The following is a 23,295-nucleotide window of genomic DNA, read 5'->3' as shown; positions in this document are numbered from 1 at the left end:
GGTGCACCGTCGTCCGGAGACCTGTTCTGGACGGGAACCCTCTTCCTCCCCCGCGAGCGTAGCCAGCCCAGCACGCCCGATGGCGCTTGCCACGACGTGCTACATGGCGTCACCAACATCTGTGCGGCGAGCAGCCTCGCCAATCTCCTTGACAAGACTCTCATCTCCGACGAGCTCGCCCCCGACGCGGGCACCGACCACCTCGTCAACCTCCTCGGCCAGCTCCACATCTCCGGCGAGCCTGCCGTGGACTTGGAGTCGGTTGGCTCCACCGATCCGATGCCTGTCGACTCCGACACGGCCTCGCTCGACACGTTCCCCACCAACGTCGCGATCTACAATGACCCGCTTCCCCGGGCCGATGGCTGCGACGCTGTCACCACCGAGGTGATGGTCATCGGCCACGGCGGCGCTTCTCACGAGAGCGCCCACGATGCCCCGCACGCGGCGGTCCACGACTTGTCCATCCCCCTCCCGGCCGATGCCGATGCTGAAGCATTGGAAGCTCGCCGCCTCGCCCTCCTCGTGGAGGGCCGGAAGTTGGTTTCCATGAGACGCCTCGCTGAGGCCCACCGACGCGAGGCCGACCGCGCTGCCTTTGGCACGCCGCCCCCAGGCGGGCCTAGCCGGGCCGGCGTTGTCAGACAGCGCGGCTGTCGTCGCCGATATGCTAGGAGTCGACCGCCCAGTCTACGCTACTCGACTCGAGAACCTGCGCGCCGCCCAGGCGGCCGTAGACGAGCTAGATGGACTAGGGGCCGAAGAGCTCCCCCACATGACCCGACGCATCCAGCAACTGATCGATGCAGCCGCGCAGCGGCACGAAGCCGACGCCCGCGCGGAAAGCCCTCCCCCGCGCCGAGATCACGGTGCGACGTCCCGGACGCCGACTACGGGTAAAACCCGCGCGCAGCGCGAGAAAGAACCGGCTGCCAGCCGAACCCGTATCTCCATCGAGCAAGACGCAGAAGGCCACCCCCGGGCCGTGGAGTGGCGGGGCAACCTGCCTCCGCCCCGGCCTCGTGGAGAGAGACATCCCACCCCGCTGCCTGTTGCGCATCCGACTCTCAGCGGCCGGCTAGGTCGCTGCGAAGGAGTCGGCGAGAACGACGCCCGCCATCAGATCAACCGCCTGGCGCGATCCCTGGCGCTAGAAGAAGAAGACGATGTCGGCCCGCCTTGCTTCGGCCCCCGCATCCGCGACGAGCCTTTCCCCAAAGGGTTCTCGCTCCCAAGAGACACGCCCAAGTACAACGGCTCCGTGAAGCCGGAAGATTGGTTGATCGACTACTCCACGGCGGTTAGCATAGCCAACGGCAACAGGCGCGTTGCTGTGAAGTACGTGCCCCTCTTGCTGCAGGGCACGGCGCGGACCTGGCTCAACAGCCTCAAGCCATACAGCATCAACAGCTGGCTAGACTTCACAGAAGCCTTCGTCCGCAACTTCACCAGCACCTACAAGCGGGCTCCCAAGCCCAGACAGCTCTCCTTGTGCGTACAAGGCCCCGCCGAGTCCACTCGCGACTACCTCACACGTTGGGCCGAGCTCCGCAACTCTTGCGAAGGGGTGCACGAGGTGCAAGCCATAGAATACTTCACTGCCGGGTGCCAAGAAGGCACCCTCCTCAAGCACAAGCTCCTCTACGACGAGCCGACTACCCTCGACGAGCTTCTGATCATAGCGGACAAGTACGCCACCGCCGACTCCTCGATGAAGACCGAACTCCGGGTAGACGCGTCCGGAAAGGTACTCAACCCGGCGCCTAAGACGCCGGCTGGGGACTCCGGCCGACGCCCACACCAGAACGACCACAAGCGCAAATGCCCGGTGCCGCCCTCCACCAGTCGGCAGGTGGCCACAGTCGAAGACGAGCAGCCCGAAGCGCGGCCCGCACCCAAGAAGCAGAGGGGCGGCAAGCCGGCTTGGCAGCCGGCCTTCTCCTACGAGCAGACTCTCGATGCCCCGTGCAAGTTCCACAGCGGCGCGAAGCCGTCCAACCACACGACCCAGAAGTGCCACTGGCTCACCCGAATCTCTAAAGGCGAAGGGCTCGCGCCGCCTCTGCCTGCCGGTCCGCCGCCTCCGACTCCGCAGCCGCCGGCCGCTCGGCCCACAGTCGGAGCCGTCCATGATGAGTTCCCCGACGAGCATGCCGCCTATATCATCTTTACAAGTCAGCCCGAAGACCGGCGCAGCAAACACTGAGAGCACCAAGAAGTCAGCATGGTTGCTGCCAACCCCGCTGAGCACATGCACTGGTCAAAAAAACCTATCAGCTGGAGCCGGACTGACCACCCAGAGGTGATGTCGTCTCCCGGCTCTTATGCGTTGGTTTTGGATGCCACCCTTGCAACGGATAGACGCGCTGCCCGATTCTCCCGCGTGCTGATAGACGGCGGGAGCAGCATCAACATCCTGTACCGTGACACCATGGAGAAGCTGAATGTCAAGACGAAGCAACTCATGCCTACTCGGACTGTGTTCCATGGCATCGTACCCGGCCTGTCCTGCGCCCCCATTGGCAAGATCAAGATTGATGTACTTTTCGAGGACAAGGAGCATTTCCGCCGGGAAGCGATCTGGTTTGAAGTGGTGGACCTGGAGAGCCCTTACCATGTATTGCTTGGCCGACCTGCCTTGGCCAAGTTCATGGCAGTTCCCCACTATGCATACCTCAAGATGAAGATACCGAGCACCAAAGGCGTCATCACCATAGCCGGCGATTACAAGAAGTCCTCTGAGTGCGCAGCAGCCAGCAGTCGGCTGGCCGACTCCCTTGTGATTGCCGAAGAATAGAAGATGTTGGACCGAGTCGTGGCCATGGCCGGCAAGCAGTCGGCCTTGTCCCCCGATCCCAAGGAGCATGATGCTCAAGGATCTTTCCAGCCGGCCAAGGAGACAAAGAAGGTACCTCTTGACCCCGAGCGCCCAGAGAGGTTTGCCGTCATCGGGGCAAACCTAAACAGCAAATAGGAAGGCGAGCTCGCCGATTTCCTCCGTGAGAATCGGGACATCTTTGCATGGTCCCCCAAGGACATGCCGGGCGTCTCGAAGGAATTCACCGAGCACAAACTACACGTCCGAGAAGACGCAAAGCCAGTCAAACAACCCCTCCGCCGACTGTCGGAGGAGAAACACAGGATTGTGGGAGAGGAGATAGCCCGGCTTCTGGCAGCCGGCTTCATTATGGAAGTTTTCTTTCCAGAGTGTCTCGCCAACCCGGTCCTCATGCTAAAGAAAAACAACAAGTGGCGCATGTGTATAGACTACACGAGCCTCAACAAGGCCTGCCCCAAAGATCCCTTTGCCCTGCCAAGGATTGACCAAGTGATAGACTCCACGGCCGGATGCGAGCTGTTGAGTTTCTTGGATGCTTACTCAGGGTATCACCAGATAAAGTTAAATCCGGCAGACCGCCTGAAGACCGCCTTCATCATGCCATTCGGAGCCTTCGGCTACCTGACTATGACATTCGGCTTGAGAAATGCCGGTGCCACTTTTTAGCGTTGCATGCAGAAGTGCCTCCTCAAGCAACTCAGCAGAAATGCCCACGTCTACGTAGACGACATTGTAGTGAAGACGGAGAAGCGCGGCACCTTGCTGGAATACCTCAAGGAAACATTTGAGAACCTACGCCAGATCCAAATCAAGCTTAACCCCGAGAAATGCGTGTTCGGAGTGCCAGTCGGCCAGCTCCTAGGCTTCCTGGTCTCCGAACGCGGCATCGAATGCAACCCAGTAAAGATCAAGGCCATTGAGAGAATGGCGATTCCCACCAAACTTCGAGACGTCCAGAAGTTTACCGGATGCTTGGCCTCCCTGAACCGCTTCATCAGCCGGCTCGGAGAGAAAGCTCTTCCCCTCTACCGCCTCATGAAGAAGACCAACCACTTCGAGTGGAATGACCAAGCCGATCAAGCTTTTCACGAGCTGAAGAAGATGCTGGCCATGCCGCCTGTCCTGGCGGCGCCGACTGAGAAAGAGCCCATGCTCCTCTACATTGCCGCAACCAGCCGGGTGGTCAGCACCGTCATCGTAGTCCAACGCCTAGAAGAAGGCCGAGACCAGCCGGTCCAGAGGCCGGTGTACTATTTGAGCAAGGTGCTGTCTACCTCGAAGCAGAACTACCCGCACTACCAGAAGATGTGCTACGGCGTGTACTTCGCCGCCAAGAAGCTGAAGCCCTACTTCCAAGAGCATCCCATCACGGTTGTATGCACCGCCCCGCTGGCCGAGATCATAGGCAGCTGGTGTAGGATCGAAAGTATGTCTAGAGGGGGGGGTGATTAGACTACTTGACCAAATAAAAACTTAACCTTTTCCCAATTTTAGTTCTTGGCAGATTTTAGCTATTGTAGGACAAGTCAAGCAATCATCACACAATTCAAGCAAGCATGCAAAGAGTATATTGGCAGCGGAAAGTAAAGCATACAACTTGCAAGAATGTAAAGGGAAGGGTTTGGAGAATTCAAACGCAATTGGAGACACGGATATTTTTCCCGTGGTTCGGATAGGTGGTGCTATCCTACATCCACGTTGATGGAGACTTCAACCCACAAAGGGTAACGGTTGCATGAGTCCACGGAGGGCTCCACCCACAAAGGGTAACGGTTGCGCGAGTCCACGAAGGGCTCCACCCACGAAGGGTCCACGAAGAAGCAACCACCCACAAAGGGTCCACGAAGAAGCAACCTTGTCTATCCCACCATGGCCATCGCCCACAAAGGACTTGCCTCACTAGTGGTAGATCTTCACGAAGTAGGCGATCTCCTTGCCCTTACAAACTCCTTGGTTCAACTCCACAATCTTGTCGGAGGCTCCCAAGTGACACCTAGCCAATCTAGGAGACACCACTCTCCAAGAAGTAACAAATGGTGTGTAGGTAATGAACTCCTTGCTCTTGTGCTTCAAATGATAGTCTCCCCAACACTCAACTCTCTCTCATAGGATTTGGATCTGGTGGAAAGAAGATTTGAGTGGAAAGCAACTTGGGGAAGGCTAGAGATCAAGATTCATGTGATAGGAATGGAATATCTTGGTCTCAACACATGAGTAGGTGGTTCTCTCTCAGAACATATGAGTTGGAATTGTGTATGTGTTCTGATGGCTCTCTCCACGAATGAAGAGGAGGTGGAGGGGTATTATATAGCCTCCACACAAAATCCAACCGTTACACATAGTTTTCCAATCTCGGTGGACCGAATCAACAACTCGGTCGGACCGAAAATGTAAACCTAGTGACCGTTAGAGATTTTCGGTGGGACTGACATGCAACTCGGTAGGACCGATATGGTTAGGGTTTGGGCATAACGTAATCTCGGTGAGACCGATTACACAAACTCGGTGAGACCGAATTTGGTAATTAGCTAACCAGAGAGTTGGTCAGGCAAACTCGGTGGGACCGATTTGCTCTTTCGGTGAGACCGAAAAGTTACAAAAAGGAAACACTGAATTTACATTGCAATCTCGGTGGGACCGATTCGCTCTTTCGGTGAGACCGAAAAGTTACGAAAGGGAAACAGAGAGTTTGCAATCCCATCTCGGTGAGACCGAGATCCCTATCGGTAGAACCGAATTGCTAGGGTTTGGCAATGGCTTATGACAAGTGAAACTCGGTGGCGCCGGATAGAAAGAATCGGTAGGACCGAGTTTGGCTTAGGGTTTAGGTCATATGTGGATATGGGAAAGTAGTTGAGGGTTTTGGAGCATATCACTAAGCACATGAAGCAAGAGGCTCATTAAGCAACACCTCATCCCTCCTTGATAGTATTGGCTTTTCCTAAAGACTCAATGTGATCTTGGATCACTAAAATATAAAATGAAGAGTCTTGAGCTTTTGAGCTTGAGCCAATCCTTTGTCCTTAGCATTTTGAGGGTTCCACTTTCACCATCCATGCCATGCCAATCATTGAGCTTTCCTGAAATAATCATCTTGGAATAGCATTAGCTCAATGAGCTATATGTTGTTATGAATTACCAAAACCACCTAGGGATAGTTGCACTTTCAATCTCCCCCTTTTTGGTAATTGATGACAACATATAGATCAAAGCTTCGACAAATGATAATAAGCATGAAATATATCGTCGCTTTGAGAAGTATGTGATAAGTAAGAGCTCCCCCTAAATTTGTGCATATTTAAATTTGCTTTGGACTGCAAAATGCACAAAGAGTTAGAGTCATGGGTACTCTCCATGTCACATACCATCTTTGGTGGAGCGCTTAAAATGATAAGAATGAATACATGCACTCATCACAGAAAAGTAATGATCACATAAGATAGATAGATAATATTAAGCAAAACATTAAGTGTAGCTTAATAAAACACATGATCATCAATGTCTCACAATAATGACGTAGTATCTCAAGCACTCAAAAGCCAACAAAGTTCGAAAAACCACCAAATAAAGCAAGAGAGAATAAAAGCAACACTCTCTCTCTCGAAGCCTATGATCTATACATTTTTCTCCCCCTTTGGCAACAAGTTACCAAAAAGTTCCTAGAAAATGCATAGTGCTAGATCGACACTCAGGCTTGATCTTCTGGTGGTGGTGGAGTCCGGATCCACTCCAAGGACGAAGCTTCCGTAGACGCTGAATAGACGCCGGAGTTGGAGGCTGAAGTAGATGCTGGAGCTAGTGGAACTGAGGCTGTAGCTGGTGTAGAAGTGGTGGCTCTGGTGTCAGCAACTGGCACTGCAGACGACCTCGGACCTCGTGGCACTCTGGCAAAGGCATCAGTTGTAGTCTTGCCTCTCCTCTCCTGCATGTCATCCTGGAGCTGCTCCACTGCAGTCTGAATCTCTGTCACCTTGACATCCAATCATAGAACTTTTGTTCCATGATTCTCTCTAGGCTTGCCTGGTTCTGAGTTAGGGTGGCTAGTCCTTTCTCAATCCGCAGGGTGGATGCAATTAGGTAACCAAGCTGCTCTTGTTTGGTTTTCAAGAAATAGCTCAGATGCCTCCTCTTGAGTTGGCATCTTGGCAGCTTTCTCCTTCCTTGCCTTCTCCTTCTTTGCTTGTGCTTGGGCAGATGATGGTTCATTCTCAGTCATCACAACTTGATTGTCCTCAAAATCTGGACGGATGGGCAGGTGTTCCTTGTCCAATAAGTATATGCCCGTGCCCATCTTGGAGTTAATGAGCTCCTGAATTTGTGGGGCATATCCACAGCTCCTCTTCTGGTCTGCTGCAGTCCTCTTGATTGTCTCTACTATGAGGCTCATCACCTTGAACTTCTGGCACATCAAATACATGAAGCAAATTGATTGCATGGCCTCTGATCATCTTGTGATCACCTGACTTGGGCCAAGAGAGTGTGCCTCAAAATCCAATTAATAGTTGGCAGCCCTGACAGAAGATAATGCACAGAGCCAAATTTGAAAGTATCAAGTGGCCATTTGGAATTTCCTTGTACATATTGGACATTGAGTTATGATCCATCTTTTTCTTGGCATAGATGTCCAAATCATCTGCTTTCCTCTGGGCATTGATCAGCTGAGCCCATTCAGCAACTGTTGGATGGACCTCGTACCCTCTGACATCCAAATTATCCTACCATCTGGATAAAAAGTGTGCTGTGGAGTAGAATTGCATGATAAGCTCCTCATTCCACTTTGTGAGCTTCTGCCCAACAAAGTCTGCTGCCACAAGCATTGAAGCTGTCATACACTCCAAGTAGTACTCTTGTTTCCTTGATGTATTCCCAGTCGATCCATCTCATATCACATAAATTGGCTTCTTGTCAAGCAAAACTGTCTCATAAAAATCCTGCTGCTCCTTGGTGTGAAATCTGTCATCCACAGCAGTCCTTCTCCTTGAAGCATACGGATCCGCTTCTCTCCACTTCCTCAGCCCTGAGTCTCTCCTGAGCTTCATATCCTCAGCCACAGGATGAGCATCGTTGTGGTCTGGGATCTTGGGCTTGAGTTTTCTGAGTACTTGCTCTTCATATCTTCTTCTGCAGCTTCAGGCACTAGGGCCTTGTTCTTCTCAGCAGCTGGGATGCTTCTTGTATTTCTCTTTGGCACAGACTTGGGCTTGGAGGCAGCTTTGGGTGCTTCTTTGGGCTTGGATGGCAGCCCCTGTCCTGATAGCATCACCCATAAGCTTAGGTGCCTTAGGTGCTGGTGCAGCAACCTCTTCTTCCTTTCCTCTTCCATGATGGAAGCCTTTCCAAGCACTCTGGCTACGGTCTTCTTCACCCTTTCCTTTCTTTTCTTGCCTTCAGCAGCAACTGGCTCTATGGGAGTGGACTTCTCAGGAATCTTGGTTGAAGCTCTGGCCTTTGGCATAGGCTGCCTGCCTGCTGGCCTTTTGATTTTCATCCCTGGCTTTATGCCTTGAGCTGACTCAACTCTCTTGGAAGCTGGCTTCCTCTTCTGCCACATAGTCTTCATCCTCAGAATCTGAAGTTCTCTTCTTCCTCTGTCTGGTGGCAGCTTTTGGCATTGCTAGGTGCTCCTGACCTTAATCAGAAGAACTGGAGGGACTAGTGCCCTCACTCATCTGCACTTGCTGCTCTGACAAGTTCTGGTGTCACTCTGATCAGACTTGTTGAACAAGCTGGCTGCTGACCCTGTGAACAGTTTATAGATGAGGTAGAGTCGATGAGCATCACAAAATGCAGAGATTTCTGCAAAAGAATGATCCAAAAACTTAGTTTTAGTTTCCCATTGAAATCATCTCGGATCTACCGATTTTTAAACTCGGTGATACCGAAGCAGTTTTGGAACCTAAACTAGTGAACTCGGTGACCGAGTCACAGTTCGGTGGCACCGAGACTGCTAGGGTTTCACAGAGTTCCAAAATCGGTCACACCGATAAGTAATTCTCGGTCAGACCGAGTCTCACTTGTGCAATGGCATAAGCCAAATCGGTGGGACCGAGTTTTTCAACTCGGTGGGTCCGAGATGGTTTCGGCGGAAACCTAACCCTAAAATTTTCGAATCAAAACTAATCTACGAGTGCATTGACTGGATAGGAGTGTTTCAATCGTGGCAAGAATCATTAAGAACACAATGTGCTAGGAATCGGACGGGGAATAGCACTGTGATCGAGTCCATACCCTAGTTCGGCGGAGACTCGCTACGGCGGCAACGGCGGGGTTGAATTCCGTTGACGGCGATGGAGACCAGCGACTGGAGGCGGCTGGCGGCGAGGAGACGATCCGGAGACCAAGTTGGCAGAGCAGGCTATCGCGCGGGCGAAGGGGTTCGGAGAAATTTCCAAATTTTTGCCCGTGACTATATATAGCCCGACCCTGTCGGTGTGACCGAGTGGAACAACTCGGTGGCACCGAGATTCATAACTGCAAGCAGTTACTGAAACTCGGTGTGACCGAAAGGTTCAAATCGGTTGCACCGAGATCGAAAACCTAGATCAACTTAATGATCTCGGTAGGACCGAAAGTGGGGTATCGGTCAGACCGAGAATCATAAAGAGGTTTTGGAAGTTTAGTCTATGACGAATCGGGGACTCCGAGTGCTCCTCACACAGAGTGGTTCGAATCTGACTTGATCAAATTTTGTGATGTAGCATGAATAGAGTTTGAGACGAGAAAAGCATAGATAGCTAGAGGAGGTTCTTAGGCACTCTTGTCCATCCACTTGGCAAAAGGAAATAAAACCAATCAATCAAAACAACAAGTGGATGTCCTCGAATGAGTAATATGCAACCAGCATGCTCACACAATAAGATGGCAATGTAAATATGTGACAAGGCATGTCACAACCAATTCTAGCATCTATCAAGCAATTTGCGATGACTAGGTCATCTATATATGAGTATATTGACTTAGGAGTCAAGTGAGAACACTTGATCATAGGTCATACTCATCGTTTAAGCTCAAGTGGGGTTACCACTTTTACATAAAGCATTGTTGTGTTCACATCTTTAGAGTTGCTTTAGCTCAAGTCTTAGAGTAAAGCTCCCCTAGATGTGATATCCCCCCTTAGAGGGATGAACTAACCTCGGGTTTTGTCGATGATGACTTCATGTAGATGTTGAAGATGTGGATGCTCAATGTTGATGTAGATCACTTGGAGCTATCCATTTGAGTGAATTGCACTTTCAATACCTACATGGGTTAGTCCCACAAGGAACAAACAAGGATATCCATGGACATAGAGTGATGCACACAAAAGATGATGTCCATGAAGGCTTTTTAGGTTACCTTGTCCCTTGTCTTACCAACAAGAGGGTTTGTGACTCCTTGAACTAGTGCAAGATGTGGAAGTTGATTGCACTTGTTCTTGCCAAAATGATAAGAGTGAAGTATGTTGGCGGAGTCACCCTCAAGAACTCTCTAGTTCTTCTTCTTTTGTATCCACATCATCTTGATGGGAATCCTTGGAGTTGTAGTCGTACTTGATGAAGTAGAACTTGAAGTAGTCTTGGGAATCCACTTGACTAAGGTCTTTGGAGCTTCTTCAAATGCATCAATTTCCTCTTGAAGCTTGTCCTTGCCTTTTTGCCTGTAGTCTTGTGGTGGAAGATCATCTTGAGCTTGTGTCCCTTTGAAAGAAGTGTCATACTTCTCTTGTTGAGGAACAAACTTTGTCTTGGGGTATTGATCTTCTTCCCACTCAACTCCATTGGCATTGAACTTTCGTTCAAAACCAACACCTTGATTTTTGTACACTCCTTCCTCTATAATTCCCTTCAATAAGCTATTTTCTTGCTCAAGTGTAACTTGGCTAAGAGAATCATTAGTGGAATCAAGAGAACTACTAGAAGCAACAATATTGGATTTAGCATGATCATTGTTACTGCTAGAGGAAGAATCTTTCTTGTTCTTGTTACTAGACTTGACTTGAGGCATGTAAGTGGATAAGAGTAAACGCTTGGCAATGTAACATCATTGATTGCTTTTAAGAACTCATGCTCTTGCTCAAGATTGAGCTTTTCAAAGCGTAATTTCTCATGAGCTCTTAAAAGTTCTCGATGATCTTCGAAGATAGTTTCATGAGCTAACTTAAGAGTGTTTAGTTCTTTAGTTAGAGCCTCAATCTTCTCCTTATCATTGTCATTTGTTTTATCTTGATTAGCATGATTAATTGACGTTTCATCATAGTATTCAGCACTAGAGTTGTCAACAAGCAAATCATCACCTAACAAGTCATCTTCATCACTATTAAAATCAACATACTCGGGGTGTGTTACCTTAGGACCTTTGGCCATGAAGCATCTTCCAATTCCTTCATTTGGTGAGTCAAATATGTCGTAGGAGTTGGTTGACAAGTGCTAGACCGGCAACACCTTCATCTTGAGTATCTTCGAAGTCGGAGTGATAACTTCTCTCGGAGTGGTTGTCGGAGTCGGAGCCGGATACCCATTTCACCAACATGAGCTTGATGTCTTCGTTTTGTGTAGCTCCTTGATGATTTTTCCTCCTTTCCGAATCCTTGTTCTCCGTGTATCTTCGTTCATAACGATCATCTCTACTCCTTCTCTCTCTTGGTGGTGATTCTTTGCTTCTTCTTTTTGGAGAATCTTCTCTTCTCTTGTAGGGAGCCGTACACTCATTGGAATAGTGTCCGGTCTTCCACAACTTGTAGCAGTTTCGCTCTCGACTAGAAGATCTTTGTCATTGTAGGACCTTGACTTGAAGCTTCTCTCTTTGCTTCTACTCTTGTAGAACTTGTTGAAGTTCTTCACCATTAAGCTCAATTCTTCATTGAAGTCTTGTTTCTCACTTGATGATGTAGGGGCTTCACATGAGGCTTTATAGGCACCACTTGATTTGTTGTGAAGTTCCTCTTTATCCTTAGTGACATCTCATGAGCAACAATTCTTCCAATCACCTCCGTTGGCTTGAGATCTTTGTAATTGGGCATCATTTGGATCAATGTGCACACGGTATCATATTTTCCATCCAAGGCTCTTAGATCTTCTTGATGATGAATCTATCGGTCATCTCTTCACTTCCTAAGCCGGCAATCTCATTTGTGATGAGAGCAAGCCTAGAGTACATTTCAGCGACACCTTCACCATCCTTCATTTTGAACTTGTCAAGTTGACTTTGAAGCACATCCAACTTGGATTCCTTGACGGAGTCGGTACCTTCGTGCATATCAATCAAAGTGTCCCAAATTTCCTTTGCATTCTCAAGACGGCTGATTTTGTTGAATTCTTCGGGGCACAATCCGTTTGAAGAGAATATCACAAGCTTGAGCATTGTATTGCAACATCTTCAACTCATTCGCGGTAGCTTCACGGTTTGGTTCTCTCCCATCAAAGAAGTCACCTTGCAAACCAACACACACAATAGCCCAAACGGCGGGGTTATGTCCAAGATATGCATTTTCATTTTATGCTTCCAACTAGCAAATTAGTACCATCAAAGTAAGTAAGACCTCTTACGGTGATAATTTCCCTCGCTAGACGCCATACTCTCCTAGGTTGTGAACCAAGCTATGACCACCAAAAGCTATGGAGATCAAAGCCAAATGAGACCAAGCTCTGATACCACTTGTAGATCGAAAGTATGTCTAGAGGGGGGTGATATAGACTACTTGACCAAATAAAAACTTAACCTTTTCCCAATTTTAGTTTTTGGCAGATTTTAGCTATTGTAGGACAAGTCAAGCAATCATCACACAATTCAAGCAAGCATGCAAAGAGTATATTGGCAGGAAAGTAAAGAGCATGCAACTTGCAAGAATGTAAAGGGAAGGGTTTGGAGAATTCAAACGCAATTGGAGACACGGATGTTTTTCCCGTGGTTCGGATAGGTGGTGCTATCCTACATCCACGTTGATGGAGACTTCAACCCACGAAGGGTAACAGTTGCGCGAGTCCACGGAGGGCTCCACCCACAAAGGGTAACGGTTGCGCAAGTCCACGTAGGGCTCCACCCACGAAGGGTCCACGAAGAAGCAACCACCCACAAAGGGTCCATGAAGAAGCAATCTTGTCTATCCCACCATGGCCATCGCCCACAAAGGACTTGCCTCACTAGCGGTAGATCTTCACGAAGTAGGCGATCTCCTTGCCCTTACAAACTCATTGGTTCAACTCCACAATTTTGTCGGAGGCTCCCAAGTGAGACCTAGCCAATCTAGGAGACACCACTCTCCAAGAAGTAACAAATGGTGTGTAGGTAATGAACTCCTTGCTCTTGTGCTTCAAATGATAGTCTCCCCAACACTCAACTCTCTCTCATAGGATTTGGATCTGGTGGAAAGAAGATTTGAGTGGAAAGCAACTTGGGGAAGGCTAGAGATCAAGATTCATGTGATAGGAATGGAATATCTTGGTCTCAACACATGAGTAGGTGGTTCTCTCTCAGAACATATGAGTTGGAATTGTGTATGTGTTCTGATGGCTCTCTCCACGAATGAAGAGGAGGTGGAGGGGTATGTATAGCCTCCACACAAAATCCAACCGTTACACACATTTTTCCAATCTCGGTGGGACCGAATCAACAAACTCGGTCGGACCGAAAAAGTAAACCTAGTGACCATTAGAGATTTTCGGTGGGACTGACATGCAACTCGTTAGGACCGATATGGTTAGGGTTTGGGCATAACATAATCTCGGTGAGACCGATTACACAAACTCGGTGAGACCGAATTTGGTAATTAGCTAACCAGAGAGTTGGTCAGGCAAACTCGGTGGGACTGATTTGCTCTTTCGGTGAGACCGAAAAGTTACAAAAAGGAAACACTGAATTTACATTGCAATCTCGGTGGGACCGATTCGCTCTTTCGGTGAGACCGAAAAGTTACAAAAGGGAAACAGAGAGTTTGCAATCCCATCTCGGTGAGACCGAGATCCCTATCGGTAGAACCGAATTGCTAGGGTTTGGCAGTGGCTTATGACAAGTGAAACTCGGTGGCGCCGGATAGAAAGAATCGGTAGGACCAAGTTTGGCTTAGGGTTTAGGTCATATGTGGATATGGGAAAGTAGTTGAGGGTTTTGGAGCATATCACTAAGCACATGAAGCAAGAGGCTCATTAAGCAACACCTCATCCCTCCTTGATAGTATTGGCTTTTCCTAAGGACTCAATGTGATCTTGGATCACTAAAATATAAAATGAAGAGTCTTGAGCTTTTGAGCTTGAGCCAATCCTTTGTCCTTAGCATTTTGAGGGTTCCACTTTCACATCCATGCCATGCCAATCATTGAGATTTCCTGAAATAATCATCTTGGAATAGCATTAGCTTAATAAGCTATATGTTGTTATGAATTACCAAAACCACCTAGGGATAGTTGCACTTTCAGCCGGGATGCATCCGGCCGGGTGGCGAAATGGGCCATCGAGCTGGCCCCCTATACGATCTTCTACCAGCCTCGCACCGCCATCAAGTCCCAAGCATTGGCTGACTTCCTCGGCGACTGGGCCGAGACCCAGTACCTACCGCCGGCTCCCGACTCCACTCATTGGCGCATGCACTTCAATGGGTCCAAGATGCGCACCGTCTTGGGAGCCGCGTCATCCTCACGTCTCCCAAAGGCGACAAGCTCAGATACACGCTGCAAATTCACTTTGCCGCCTCCAACAACGTGGCCGAGTACGAGGCGCTCATACACGGGCTCCGGCTTGCCAAAGAACTCGGCATTCGCCGGATCATATGTTATGGCGACTCGGACTTGGTGGTCCAGCAATCATCCGGCGACTGGGATGCCAAGGACGCAAATATGGCAAGCTACCGCTTCCTCGTTCAGCAGATCAGTGGGTATTTTGAAGGATGCGAGTTCCTCCACGTACCACGAGCCGACAACAAGCCAGCTGATGCCCTGGCTCGAATAGGCTCCACTCGGCAAGCAATACCAACCGGTGTCTCTCTACAACGCCTCCTCAAGCCGTCTATCAAGCCGTCTCCAGAGTCCGATTCCATCTTCGTGCCGCCTGACCCCGACGCAGCCGGCTCGAAGAACCAAGAAGGTGACCTGGGGACTTCGATAGTCGGCCAGGGGGTATCAGCAGGCGGCTCGGGGACTTCCGTAGTTACGCCCGACCCGGGGACTGCCTCACCCGGCTCGGGGACTGCGGTAGTCGGCCCGGAGACTACACCAACACAACAGGCGGCGGCCGACTCCAGCATTTCATCGCCCGGCCCGCCCGCCCTGGTCGCAGTAGCCGTTCTGGCAATAGAAGAAGTCGCCGCTCCGTCATGGGCTCAATGCATCCTCAACTTCCTAATAAACCAAGATCTGCCGGCTGACGAAGTAGAGGCAAGACAAGTCCAACGCCGAGTCGGAGCATACACAATCGTCAATAGAGAACTCGTCAAGCGCAGTGTCACTGGAGTCCTCCAGCGATGCGTTGAGCAAGAGAAGGGCATTGCAATCCTCAGGGACATCCACCAAGGAGAATGCGGCCACCATGCGGCCTCAAGATCACTCATCGCCAAAGCCTTCCGCCATGGTTTCTTTTGGCCGACTGCTTTGGATGATGCCAAGAAGTTAGTTAAACATTGCAAAGGGTGCCAACTCTTCAGCTCCAAGCAACACATGCCGGCTTCAGCACTCAAGACCATTCCCCTCACTTGGCCCTTCGCCGTTTGGGGACTGGACATGGTGGGCCCATTCAAGATGGCGCGCGGCGGCATGACACATCTGCTTGTCGCCGTGGACAAATTCACCAAATGGATTGAGGCAAAGCCGATCAAGAAGCTGAATGGGCCGACTACCGTGACATTTATCACAGATATAACAACTCGGTACGGCGTACCACACAGCATCATCATCGACAATGGCACAAATTTCGCCAAGGGAGCCTTGGCACGTTTCTGCGCGACGCAAGGCATCCGGTTGGACCTAGCATCCGTCGCCCACCCGCAGTCAAATGGCTAGGTCGAGCAAGACAACGGCCTCATCCTTTCCGGCATCAAGCCCCGACTGATCGTACCACTGGAGCGTTCAGCCGGCTGTTGGCTCGATGAGCTGCCGGCTGTCCTCTGGTGTCTGCGCACTACACCAAACAAGTCAACCGGCTTCACTCCTTTCTTCCTCGTATATGGTGCCGAGGTGGTCATCCCAACTAACACCGAGTTCGACTCGCCTTGGGTAACCATGTACATGGAAGCCGAGGCCAAGGAAGCACGAGAAGACGGCGTCGACCTGCTGGAAGAAGGCCGGCTGTTAGCCCTCAGCCGGTCCGCCATCTATCAGCAGGGCCTGCGCCGCTACCACAGCCAGAAGGTCAAGCCAAGATCCTTCCAGGAGGGCGATCTTGTGCTCCGGCTGATCCAGCGAACAGCCGGCCAGCACAAGCTCTCGACCCCTTGGGAGGGCCCCTTCGTCATCAGCAGAGCCTTAGGCAACGACTCCTACTACCTGATCAACGCGCAGAAGCCGAAGGCACGAAAGAGAGACGACTCCGGCAAGGAGTCGGAACGACCATGGAATGCCAACCTCCTCCGAAGGTTTTACAGTTGAAATGCAGTATGTATCACGCTAACTTTTGTACTAAGTTCGAGACAATAGGCCCCCCGAGGATAGCTCGGGGACTGCCATCTTTTGTCTATGAAATGAAAAGTATCATGCTTATGGCCTTGTCATTGCATTCACTTTTTTCCGTCCGGCACCGGTTTCGACTAGTCGGCCCGGGGACTGGCCGCCTGGAGTTATATTAGAAGTCCTACCCGCAGTCAGACAAGTAGTGTGTAGGCTCCCAAGCTTTCTCTTGCCAAAAGTCGCAGTTCAAAGAACCGGCTGTCCGGCCGGCAAGAGTTAAGGGCAGGAACGGGTGCCCACACGAAAAACGGCTAGGGACTAACGGACTAATATAACAAAAGCCGGTTTTTCTCCCACCACCGACCGGCTACCAGAGTAGCCGGCTGGCCGGCTTCCATTCACCTCGCTCCAATCTAAGAAAGCTCGAGTACTTGCCTTCCCAGAAGGGGAAGGCGGCAAAGGAAACAGCCTAAGGATAAAAAGCATACATGAATGGAAACCAAGCACGCAATAATATTTACATAAAAGACCTTCAAAAGGCCAGCATTAGTCATAGTTTGAATACACCCCCAGTGGGTGGAACTGTGCAAGTTTGATAAAATCGTTCAAAAGGCAACAAGCAAGAAAAAAGAAAGACGGCAGACTAAGCCAAGGGAGCGACTGGCGAGTCGGGCAGGTCGGTGGAGACGGCAGTGCCGGCTGGAGGAGTGGCCAGCTGGCGAACCTCGGCATGATCACCGCCTCCCGCAGAGGGCGCGCTAGCACGCGCCTCTTTGCTGGAGGCACGATCAGGCTGAGGCTGGCTGGCCGCTTCACCGGCCGGCTCAACGTCTTCGCCCTCCTCTCCTTCGTCGTCTTCGCCTTCATCGCTGGAGGCGATCTCCTCTGCCGAGTCTTCACCCGCTGTCGGGTCCAGCCAGAACCACTCCTCCGGCTGGGCAGCGCCGTCATCATTAATTTCAGGAGCGAAGACGCTGATGTCAGTACACTCGGCGATCGTCGAAGCACGCTGAGCGATAGCCGGCCGCACCTCCTCCAGCTCTTCGTCGGCCTCCAGCCGCCAGGTGCGCAGCTGGTCCAGGTTCAGCCCCGGATACCAAGCTCGGACGAACTCCAACGCCCGCCCAGCTCCAAGCCGGGCCGCTGATGCTTTCCAAGCCTCGAAGCGGCCAACCGCAACTTCCAGCCAGTCGGCAGTCCGACTTGGGGTGCGGGGAATCGTCTCGCTTGGCCAGAGGGCGGCCAACACCTGCGCCCCGGCGCACTGGAGGTGGCGGAGCATACGATGAGCCGGCTGCAGCCGCACTTGGACCGCCAAGAGTTGCTCCTCAAGCGTCCGACTCGCATCCGGCGTGATGTCGGCCCCCGCTTGATGGCGCGCTTTGCGATGGGCCTCGATGGTTTGGGTAGCAAAGACGGAGTAGCCGGGAAAGTAGTCTGCACAGAGAATAAAAAGCGGCACAAGTCAGAACAAAAATCAGGCGGCAAGGGGCATGCAAGGAGCGAGGAAGGCGGCTTACCGTCGATCAAATCCTCAATACGGCTGAAGCCTTCATTCAGCGCTTGCCTGGTCTCAGCCCAGCCCGCCGCTTCGGTCTCGAACTCAGCCTTCAGGGCGGCTTCGTTATCCTGCGCCTTCTTCAGGGCCGCCTTGTGGCTCTTCTCCTGGTCAGCCAGCTACTTGGCCAGGCGGTCGCGCTCCAAGACCAAGGCATCGTACTCAGTTTCCTTGGCGCGAAGGGCGGCCTGCGCCTCACTGAGCTGCCCCCTCAAGTCGGCATTGGCTCCTGCAAGCATGAAGACAAAGGAAAATTAATAAGGGGAAGTCGTCAAGGAAGATCCGACCCGGCTGCTCAGCAGTCGGCCCGAATCTCGGGGACTACACCCAGTGGGTGCGCTGACGCGCCCCCCCAGGAAATGAACGAGACAAACACGCACTCCGGCTGCTGGTCAGGTCCTCAGTTCTTCGGCCCAGCTCCTAAGCCTGGGAGTTGAAGGCGGCTGCGCGAAGGTTATGATACTCCTGGAAGATTATACAGGAGGCAAGGATAAGTTAAGTTGTCAGGACCTAGTAAGTTCCAAACCGCCTGCGCAGCAGCCGGCTTGGAACTCGGGGACTACACCCAGTGGGTGCGCTGACGCGCCCCCACGGAAGAAATCGAAAGAGCAAAATAACCAAGGACAGAAGACTCACCCGGATGACGGCCCGCGTCGAGAGAAACTCTTGAGTGTATCGCTGCAGCGAGGCGGCCTGAGCTTGAAGCCGGTTCCAGACCTCCTGGGCCGCCGCGTTCAGCTCGCCCGTCCCCCGCTGGGAGTCCACTCGGACGTGCTGACGCTGGTCGTCTACAGGGCCTCCGCCGTCTGTCTGGCGCCCGCTTCTCGGTGCGGTTCCGGCGCGGAGGCGCCACCCCCTGCGCGTCGGCGCAATGCCGGCTGCACCTCGAGGCCGGCCCCTGCCGCCGGCTCGCCCCTGGACGGCTGCTCTGGCGCCACAGCTGATTGGCCGCTTTGGCCCGCTCCAGTCGGCGCCGTGTGCGACGCCCCCTCCACAAAGATCACGGGATCCTCCCGCCTCTCCATCACCGGAGGGCCTTGGTCAACCTCCTCTGACGGGGGCACGGGAACGTCGGGGGCCACGGCACGGAGGGGAACAACGAGCAGCGGAGGCCGGTTGTGCGAAGCCTCCGCCTCCGTCTTCGTGGCTGCCGCCTTCGCCCGGGCCTTGGCCGCCGCGTCGGCCTGCTCCTTTGTCGCCTGGGCGGTCCTTCGCTCTGCCGCCTCCCGCGCGTTCCGCTCCGTGGCCTCCTTAAGGTCGGCGCGGGGATCCACGCGGCGGGAGCTTGAGGACCCTCCAGTCGGCCCGACTACGGAGCCGCCAGGACCTCGCTCGAGAGAAAGAGGCACCCTGTCTGGCAAGAAAAGAAAGGTTTAGAAGAGTTTCGGACGAAGAAGACAAAAAATATATACGCAAGACATTCGACGACTTACGCAGAGATCGCCTGCGGCTGCTTCACTGCCTTGCGGAAGCGGGCCGCCTTCGCGGCCGCCTCATCCCGCTTGGTCGCCGCCGTGGAGGCCTTGGATTTTTTCGGCCGGCTGCCGAAGAAGGTCGACGCGGCCCGGCGCTTCTGCGCGCCGCCACGGGTAGCCGGCACGACAGACGAGCCTGCACCTTGATGATCGGGCGCCGGCTGGCGGTGCGGGGCGACTTCTACCTCGTCGTCATCCGGCCAGTCCTCGAAGCTGGCCCCGAGTCCCGCGCCTCCGGCCTCGTCGCCTTCCCCCACGATGGCGTCTTCCATGGAGGCCGCTCCCAGGTCCGTATCGTCAACGTCGTCCACCGTGCGGTCGAGGAGGAGCTGGCGCTCTACCCCCGCGGCCCCGGCTGTCAGCGGGAGAAGAGGGTTCTGCAAAAGGCAAACAAACTGATCAAAAGTCGGCTATCATGAGGCCGGCTACAAAAAGGAAGAAAAGAAGAAAGAACTTATGGCAGGCGGAGGGTTGGCGCGGGAATACGGCTCCTTGCCGTATCGCCAATCCTCGACGAGCTTGTAGTTGGAGATATAATTCACCATGTAAGACACCTCTGCGTGAGGCATCTCCCTGGTGCTCAGCCGGCACGGGTCGAAGAGGCCGCTCATTTGGCAGATCATGTGAGGCCGGCCTTGGAGCGAAAGAACCCGGCGCTCCACGAAGGCGGCCACCAAGTCAGCTCCGGTCAGGCCCTCCGACTGGATCATCACCCGAAGCCGGGAGACGGCTGCGTTCCCGGCCTGAGACAGCGACTTGGCCCGGTAGCTCCACGAAGGCTGCCTCCCAGCCGGCGGGCCGGCTACGTAATCCGGCAGGTTGACGTAGTCGCCTTGCTGGGCGACGTTCTTCACGTAGAAATAAGACTTCTGCCAAAGCTTCACCAACTGGATCAGCGGAATGGACGGGAACGGATTGTTCTCGCTCGCCCGCCTCATGGAAATGAAGGCTCCGCAGGGGGCGGGCACGCCCACGACGACGGTGCTGAGCTTGCTTTGGAAGAACTCCCCCCAGAGCTCGAGCGTGGGGAGAACTCCAAGAAAGCCCTCGCACAGGGTGACGAAGGCCGACAGCAGCATCACCGCGTTGGGCGTGAGGTGATGCGGCTGGAGGTGGTAGAACTCGAGGAAGGCTCGAAGGGATCCGCTCGCCGGGAGGCCGAAGCCGCGCAGGCAGTGCGAGCGGAAGATCACCCGCTTGCCCTCCTCCGGTGCCGGCGAAATCTCCCTCGCCGGCGCTTGATGAACCCGCACAAGGTTCTCGCCGGGCAGACGCCGCGTCCGATGGAGGAACTCGACGTGGTCCTCGTGGACGTTGGAGCCATCCCACGAGCTCGACAGCACCATGGGAGCGATGCGGCGGGGAGCAAGACGAAGCGACGGCGGAACGGCGCGACAAAGAGTTGCTGCGGCGAAGAGAAGAAGAAGGAGGGCGAGAAGGGGTGGAGTGAGGGAGAGCGCGCGAGCCTCTGCCGCTCCCCCTCCTCCTCCTACTTATAGACCACGCGGCGGAGCCGAGGAGGCGCAGCGTGGGGGGACGTGGGGATCAACTGCGCCCACTCCCCCATGTCCCGCGATTATTGTGCCTTGATGGCAGAATAAAACCGCCGCGGGAAGGCGAGCGGTCCATGTGGGCCGCAGAAGATCCGCGCTCGGACCGAGGCCTGTGAGTGGCGGGCCTGGGCCTGCGGTGGCGTCCCGTTGCGCGCGTACGTTGGCAGGATTTCCTCGCCACGTGGCCCGCGTTCCCGCCTACGAGAAACGGGGCTTTTCCGAAGACGGCGCGCACGAGCAAAGCCGGCCCCTCGAGATAGGAAGCTGACCTAGCTTCTCGTCCCTTTGTCAGCCTCGAAGCTCGATCAGCTTCGGGGACTACTGTCGAAGTAAATAACCATGGGTAGCCTAGCCGGCTCCCCCTGGCCCTTCTGAAAAAATTACGAGCCGATTCGGCCCTCAAGAATCCAAGAAGCAGGGCCGCCTTCCCCTTGCCGGCTGTCTCCAGGCCGGCTATCGAAAGGCGGCCCGACTTCAGCCCTCATGAAGAGAAGCCGCGGGAGGGCCGGCTCCGAGAAGCCAGCCGCGAGAAGGCCGGCTCCAAGAAGCCGGCTCCCATAAAGCGGTCAAGATCGTACCCTCGAAGTCTGCATCCACATAACGGCGATGTGACGGGGCGTGGCTACAGTGAAGCCTGCCACCCCCGAATCTCGGAGCACGCCTGGCACAGTGCGCTGTACGGGTGGCCATGACTCGTCCAGCGCAGCACTGTTGCCACGTTGACCCTGATGTCATCCACGACGGGTTACCAGTACGGCCCACGGGCGGTGGGCCCCTTCGGGCAGAGAGACACCCGAAGGCGGCCAGACCTCCCCCAGTCGGCCCAAGATAGAGCCGGCTCCCCACAGCCGGCTTGCCACCTCCCTCGAAGAAGACGCCCCATTAAGGAGACAAGACGCGGTGGGGCTACAATGATCGCCCACCGGGCAGTGGCATTGTAGCCACGCCCACTTCGGCGAAGCCCTCGCCACCAAGATTGAGCAACAGTAACCAGCCGCCGACAAGGCCCTGACAGTGGGGCCTGCCTGTCGACCAAGGAGCCGGCAGCCGGCGGGACCCACTAGCCGGCGGGCCCCAGCAGCCGGCACAGAAGCCGGAGACCGTAGACACAGACGACTGGGCCCCGCGCCCAGCCGGATTACCATTGTACCCCCGGGGGTAGGCCTATATGAACCCCCCCGGGGCATCCATGCAAAGGGAGATCAATCCCTGCTAGTCTCAGACACCACATAGGGAGGAGAAGAGAGCAAGCCGTGCCCTTCTTCCTCCTCTCGCCAATAGCTCAAGGAGCACCGTGTAGCTACTTGTTCATCTAGTGACCATGCGGAGACCCCACAGAGCAGCAGTAGGGGTGTTATCTCCACGGAGAGCCCCGAAGCTGGGTAAGATTCGTCGGCGTGCATGTCTTCGCCTCATCCCGTTTCCAGGCACCGGTGACGTCTTACTGGCTCCCACAATGATAAGCCACTCGTTGGCATATGTCGCACCTACCACCCGACAGTAGCCCTCCAAGAACCGGAAACCATCGTGCGATTGCCCCACGGTGGGCGCCAACTGTCATGGTTTTGTCACGACAGATGTCCTAGAGAAAGGACTTAGTCGTGGAGCCATCGCGATGGGTTAGCTTGAAGGGGTTAAAGCGGACACAAGAACGCAAGAGAGTTTATACTAGTTCGGCCCCTTCGATGAAGGTAAAAGCCTACGTCTAGTTGTTATGGAATTGATGGGGTTTCGATGACTAGGGAGCAAACAAGCTTCGCCTATGTCTCCAGTTGTTGTCTGTTGTCCTTGAACCGCCGCCGGGTCATCCCCTTATATACACGGGTGACTCCCGTCGGCTTACGGAGTCCCAATACCGGCTCATAGATATGTCCGGTTTGGTCTCTACTTATTCCTAACTTACAATACAGGTTAACTACTAACGCCGGTTTACGGCTACAGGCCTTGAACCGACCATGGGCCTTGAGCCCTCCTCTGTCTTCTTGGGATTTAACATACTTAACTACTGACGAAGTTAACCCGGCCCAGATAGGCCGGTTTACGCCCAGTAGTAATATCCCCAACATAAACCAAAGTCCACAGTTTGTTCTCATACATGGATCCCATCTCAGATTTCATGGCCTCAAGCCATTTTGCGGAATCTGGGCTCATCATCGCTTCCTCATAGTTCATAGGTTCATCATGGTCAAGTAACATGACCTCCAGAACAGGATTACCGTACCACTCTGATGTGGATCTTACTATGGTTGACCTACAAGGTTTGGTAGTAACTTGATCAGAAGTTTCATGATCATCATCATTAG

This window comes from Triticum urartu, chromosome 3 (assembly GCF_003073215.2).
Source record: "Triticum urartu cultivar G1812 chromosome 3, Tu2.1, whole genome shotgun sequence".
NCBI lineage: Eukaryota > Viridiplantae > Streptophyta > Magnoliopsida > Poales > Poaceae > Triticum > Triticum urartu.
This window is presented reverse-complemented; position numbering follows the sequence as displayed.